Here is a 7,024-nt window from a genome sequence, read left to right on the forward strand (position 1 = left end):
TTTTCTCCAACAGCTTCATATTCCGTTCCTAACCTGTCATGTGACTACATGGCTCTGCTTGGATGGTGCCTTGAGCCCCAAATCAAATACTGTGAAATGATGATGCTTTCAAGGAGAAAAATACACAGCATTCACTTGTTACTGAGTGATCTTTCCCTTATACAAGCATAATCTCCAAAGGGCTAAAAAGTTTAATACTGCCACATTGAGCTTACTACATGAAATGAGAAGAAAAAAAAAAAAAAAAATCAAAGCATTTCTAGAATGGCAGGAGTGAAGAGGAAGAATTAGTGAATTTAACAAACTGACTAGAAGAGTATGGGTAGGATGAAGGAGGATTTTTTTTTGTCTGGCAGTGTGGATGACCTAGAAAAAAAAATTAATTGACATTCTAATCTAAGGCTTCTGTTACTATTCCCAAGAGAGCAAAATTCAGGAATATATAAATTTCTTCTGAATCTGATTAAAACTGATTTCCCCACAGTCATAACTATTCATAGAGTTCAGTCTACAAAAACATAATAAGTTGATTTAAAACATATACTGCAAAAGAATCTGTAGTGAGGTACAATATGACTTCTCTAAAAGCATATAAAAAGTTTGTGAAATGTGTTACAAGTCTCACAAAATATTTACCCACATGAATATTAACCAAGATACAGATATGGAAGAACTTCTTCCAAAATTATCTTTTACTCTGTTATTAGCAGTATTGAGGAAGGCCTGGAAATGGACAAAGTCATCAACTGGGAGTCGTTTTCGTGAGCTGAGAGGCCTTTGTGCAATTAAGAGCTGAATGATCACTTTATACGGAAAATCAATTAATATTCACGTACTTATTTTCCAGTCTTATCCTACGTATATAATATTTATTAATTGTAAAATATTGTGAAGCTAAAATTACACGTAGCACAAGCCACATGCTTTAGCACTGCTGAATTTTTTCATGTATTTCATGCTTTCACATCAAACAGCCATGAATCACATATCAGTGATTATTAGTGCATAGAAACTACCTAAGAGATTAAAACATGCAGAAGAACTGAATCAGCTTCTTAAAGATTTTTTTTGGATGGGTATATTAGATGATACCTTTATGTTAAAGCAAAACTATCCAAAAGAAAAATACGCTAAGCACATCCAAGTAGAAACCTTTGTTTAACTGAGTCTGAGGTGTGCAAAAATGTTTGGGAAGGAGGCATCTTACAGAAAAGGATAAATTGACTTCCATTTTTACATATTGCGTTTTCTATTTTAACTCTTATGTAAGGTGAGGCTGCAAAGACAATGTGAAACAACATATGAAAGTTACTGCTATAACATGGCACATTACTGAAGGACATCCTCATGTTACAGTAAGCCAATTTTTCGTTAACAGAGTGTGCATAAGCCAAGTTCCTTATGTTCCATTGTTGTAAAAGCATTAGGCGTCAGCTCTGACAGAGTTATGAAGGAGAGCAAGGATCTGGTTTACATTTGCTGTACATTTAGCCCAGCACACACAATCAACGCATACATATAGAGAGAAGCTATATTGCTGCCTGTTTTTTTTTCCCTAGGAGGAAGAATATCCCTCTAAATTTGAATTCATAACCTTTTTAGGCCATATCCTCTGGAGCTTGGAATAGTTTTTGGCAGCAGAAACAGTATTGTTTCATTTTGTAAAGCCATATTCAATACACCCTGTCTGTGGCATAGACTCCCTTGCCTTTACAAACCTCTTACGTTCCTGTTAAGAGAGAGCAGTAAAAGGACATAAGCATGAGCAATACATTTTTAGGTGTTTCAATCATATGCACTGCCATGACAGGAAGCAAGAAAAAAACCAAACCAAACCAGAACACTGCAAATAAAAAAAAAACAAAACTAAACCTGTTGAAAACACTTTGCAGATGGCTCCCACCCTGCTGCAGTTCAGGCTATGGAGGGTTTGTCTTTGCTTGTTTGCTTTTAACTGCTGCATGGGAATTGGTCAGGTACCTGTGGACTTACTCACCACTGTCCTCCTATAGCAAATATTCATTGATAGCAGTGGCAAAGACCACACTGTTGTAATCTCAGCCCTGAGAGCTGGCCAGGGTAGGCTACTCTTCTGTGCCTTCTCCTCAGACACAGCACCACTAACAGAAAAGCTTTTGCTTATGGCACATGTCATGTCAGCAGTATGGGGTTGTGCTGAAAAAGCTGCTCTACCACAGTTATGGCTTCAAAGGGTCTTTAATATAGGAAGAAGAGCTCTGATACTGACCTGCCAGGCTACTGCTGTACTTACTGTTTTTTTGATGGAAGCTGTTTCTCTGTGTGCCTCTCAGATCTCTCTATTTTCACTTGATTGTTGTTTAAATGCGAACAATATACTTGTGAAAGTCCCAGATGAACAGTTCTACGGGGCAAAGTCCTTTTGAAACATTTTTCTTTAACCAATGGAAAAAATGTATTGTGGATAGTGATGTCATGTAATCCAGGTTTTGACCAGCTGTTTTAATTCAACTGCCCATTTGCTAAACTGTTAAATTTAGTTTTTACATACTATGCCTATTCATTTCTTCAGAGATCGCTTCCCTCAAAAATGTGGTGTTAATTCCAAATCTGGTGGCATTTTAGGAAGTGGTCATTGGTCCATTTAACATCACATACAACTGGGAATTTATAGACTACAATCAGCAAATAATTGACACTTACCAGTCCGAATGTATTAAAGATTCATTTTAAAAATTTAAAAAAAAAAAAAGTTTTAAAAATTTCCTTCCAGCCAGTTATTGCAAATGTGGACAAAATCAGAAATTTCTCAGTATAAACTGCAAGAAACGAATGCTCTCTACGGTGGTTCCTGGAAGTGTGTAATATCACTTTGGTGAAGTGATAGTGCATGAATATGAACTGCGTATAAATACAAATACTTTCATGACCATTTTAGGTAGCTCAGCTCCAACTAATGCATAACTTGATGTGCAGCAGTCTCTTGGTTTGCAGTCTAGACAACGCTGGCAGCCTTTAAAATTTATTGCTGAACACTGTCACAAAAATGTGTCAAAGTAAAATTTGCATAAAGGTTATACTGTAATGGTCTGGCAATCATCCCATCCTGTTCTGAGCTTGTTTTAAATACTTTTCAGATTGTTTGAAATACATCATACTTCAGTCCAAACACAAAGGAAGTCTGTGGGAAAGCATTCTTTAGCTTCCCAGATGGAGATAATATTTATGATACATATTTTTGTGAGAGTAACAGAGAAAATTCATAGTCATGTAACCACAATAATAAGAATGCTTTATGACCACCATTTCATACTAATTACCATAGAAAATATGCATAATTTTAAAAACTTAGATCTAACTATTTTATTTAATTTATATTTATGATCTTTGTTATGAAGTGGTAAATTTAGGAAGCAGTTTTCCAATGCAGAAAAGAGAAACAAGCATTCATGACAGCCAAGAAGGTTTCAGGGTTTTTTTAAAAGAAATCACACTATTTGTTTTGCTCTACTTGCAGCTCTTGCCAGATTCTTCCCAATGCCTTCAAAATTATGACCATTTAATAGCAATGTGCAAATGCAGCAAATTCTTTGTGGTGAAGCAACTCAGTAATAGTTGCCCACTGTACTAATACTATGGACTGTAGCTCTGAGATGTGGGTAGCAACTAACCTTTAAAAAAGCTGCTTAGAATATCTCACCAATTTTTGATGGTGTTCATGTTCACATTTTAAATTTGGAAAAACAGATCCATGCTCTATCCTAAAACCTTTAGAAAGTTTGAAAAACTTTGAAAAAACTTTAGAAAGTCTAAAAATGACAAGAGATACAGAAATGGAACAAAAAAATTTTCATATTTCATGCATGATAAAATAGATTTCCACTGTTTGGATGATCATCTTTAAAAATAGGTTATCAAATTTCTAATATTTGTGTTTCCCATTGTCCTTCACAAAAATAAGAAAAACCCTTCCCTAGATGCCAAGATTCTATTATTCATGTCTGTATACGAAAACAAAGTTATTCTGGCATAAGTGCAGAACTGTACTGTACAGGAAATATAGTTGGAGAACTGTATGATTTGAAAGTAATTTTGCTGTAATAGTGCTTCAATAGTAACTAGCTCCTGTAGTCTCTAAGGTTACAAATTGTTATAACACCCAAGTTCAGTAAGGCACTTAAACATACTTTAAGAACTGACAACTATTAGTGCTTTTTTAATGTCTAGATTTAAGCAGTGAAGCCTTGGTCGCCCATGACCATACTTAAGCCATGAAGCCTTGGTCTTCTACAACCACCTAAACAACATTCATTGTTGTCCACATTTTCATATTTCTTAATGACAGTTATAATCTGAGGATGCAGATTTTTGTCCTGGTTGTTGGATTGCTCCACTAGAATATTTGCAAGATGATTAACTTTAAAAAATACCCTATGAGAAAACAACTCATGGGAAATTATTTCATTTATAAACCATGCTTTGCAAAGACACAATTAAAGATAATTAACTTTGAAAAGCATCAACTTTTAGAGCTGTCAGCTTCCTCTGACTGACACACATTTACAGACTGAATTTCAGAAAAAAAGTAAATTCAAATCTCTATCAGGATAAAAAAATTTGCACATTTCCATTTTTAACCAAGATTTTTCTGTACTTGTTGATTGTTTTATTTGTGTTTTTGTCTTCCATGGTTGTCTTTGCTATGCAGACAATGCAACACTAACAGGTGTACAAGCCTACATATGCCTATATATTACTACTTACGATCCATACTAAACAAGCTTGCATAAAGAAAATACACTTTAGGAGCTACTTAAAAAATACACTTAAAAGCTAAATTAAGAATTGGTATGAAAACAGACTTAACCATTAAATTATCCCATTCAACAAAGACAGAACTGAGGTTAAGGGAGATTAAGACTTCAGAAAGACATACTTGTGACAAGTCTTTGGAAAATTGTAAGGTAACCATTTCACTAAAACAGGAAGCAGAGAAGGCTTCATAGGCTTCCTGTGGAGTCAATTTAAGGTGTGACACAAGCAGAAGCTCCTGGAAGGATCTAACTTTGGAACTCATTATGAAAAGCATAATTTTAGCCTTGTAAAACAGCATTTATTACAAATCTTAATGCTTTCACATCTCATGGGCAAGCACAATACTCAAATAGAAAATATGGATAGAAAGGCCTGAAGTCAACTAAAAATTTTTTTTTGTTTTCTTACATCAGCATAACTATAACAATGAAACAAACTTTACTGCAACAGTAGAGAGAATGCAAAACTGTGCTTTAAAACTCACAGCTTTTGTGTGGGGAAAAGGTGCTGCTATAAAGACCTGTGTAAGACCATGTAAACTTCTACCTGATTTCTTTCTACATTTACTGCCATCCTCCTGATAAAGTTTTTCTTATATTAATTTGCATGTCATTGACACTGTTAGCTCTTGTCATGCTGACATTAGATGCGTCCTTCACTGTACTTTGTAAACCACACAGCATTTAATCTAGAGATCTAAATTAAAATAGTAGCAATAATAGTGAGCATTAGGGGAAAAGCCCTGACTATTAAACTCTTCAGCCTTATAGGAATGACTCTGAGATAACATCAAGTGTTTGAAACCGGAAAGCTTCTTAGTGGGCCACCACAAAGAAATGCCAGTAGTAAATACTAAAATGAAAAGTCTCATAAAAGAAAGATGAGGAATTTGTACATCAAAACATTTGCTTACTATCATTCCTTTCCCAGTCACATGTAAGTAAAATATTTTAACGAGACTGAAATGCATTCCGAGATTACCTATGAAGAAAAAAGGGTAGAAATTCATCACATACGATTAGTTTGATACCCCAATTAACCCTTCCGGAAGCAGTATTCTAGGCTATACCTTTTCTTGGATGGTATAGAGTTAACCTAACAAACTTCACAAGGCACAATATATCAATTACATTTCCCAAAACATATCACTATGCATCAGTTTCTTATTTCATCGTATTGTGCGCAGTGAATTTGCCTGTACTTTATAATCTTTAATCTTATAGAATTTATTAATACCTTTAATAAAAAATTTCCATAGCAAACCAGAAGTTTCACATTAGACAAAACCCCTGAAAGTTTCAGAATTAATGTTTAATTTAGATAAGCAACCAGAACTTCAAAAGCTGATGCAAAATTTATCTGAACTATTTTGAACTTGGTTTCTAAATCCAAGAGAGTCTAGTTTTGGAGGATTTACTCCAAAGCTTTTTTTCTATGGACTTCTTAAGAAAAGTACTGTGACAATAGCCTCTTTCCAAAGACTGAACAGTTCTAGAATCTATTTCTTCCTCAGGTTAATGAAAGTAACCATAAAATTAAGCATTAAACAAGAACATTGCTTTGAGATGCCTGAGAGAAGGGCTGCCTTCAGCACAGCATATTTTTTTCTTCTACTGTTATCTGGAATATAAGACATAGGAGGTAGAAAAGTATTTAATTATTTCAGGTTTTCAGCAAACTATGTGTAACTGCAAGTGTAAAGGCATGCAGATGTATAGACCTTATAAAACCTAAGCAAACAACTGAACACGCAACTAGTAATTTTAATTAAGATTTTTATATCTTAATTCAAATGGTTTTCTTCTGACATTCAGATATTAAACTACGTGGTATCAAAACAGCCCAAATACACATGAAGAATGTTTTCTTCATTTACTCTAGATCAAATCAGAATATACTTCTTATATGACTGTGTATGTTCAGTAAAATATCTGTTTATCTTTTCACAGATTCCACCCCTCCTTCCTCCCAGTATTCTTGCACTACTATCTTGCTAGAGCTAGTTTGTGGACTGAATTTTGTTTTCAAATGTTAAATGGAACTTCCTAAGCCTTATTAAAAAGCCTATTAATAGTAATTATTATATTTTTTTTTTTTTACATGCAGAATGCTTTTCAATATTCCATCTCCTCCTTTCCTTAAATGCAGGGATATTACAATCCCCTATGAATTGAGCCCAATACTACTTACTGTTACATATGGTGGTTTTGTTGTTTCTTTTTTTCCCTAC

Source organism: Merops nubicus, unplaced genomic scaffold, assembly GCF_000691845.1.
Source record: "Merops nubicus isolate BGI_N331 unplaced genomic scaffold, ASM69184v1 scaffold13119, whole genome shotgun sequence".
Lineage (NCBI taxonomy): Eukaryota > Metazoa > Chordata > Aves > Coraciiformes > Meropidae > Merops > Merops nubicus.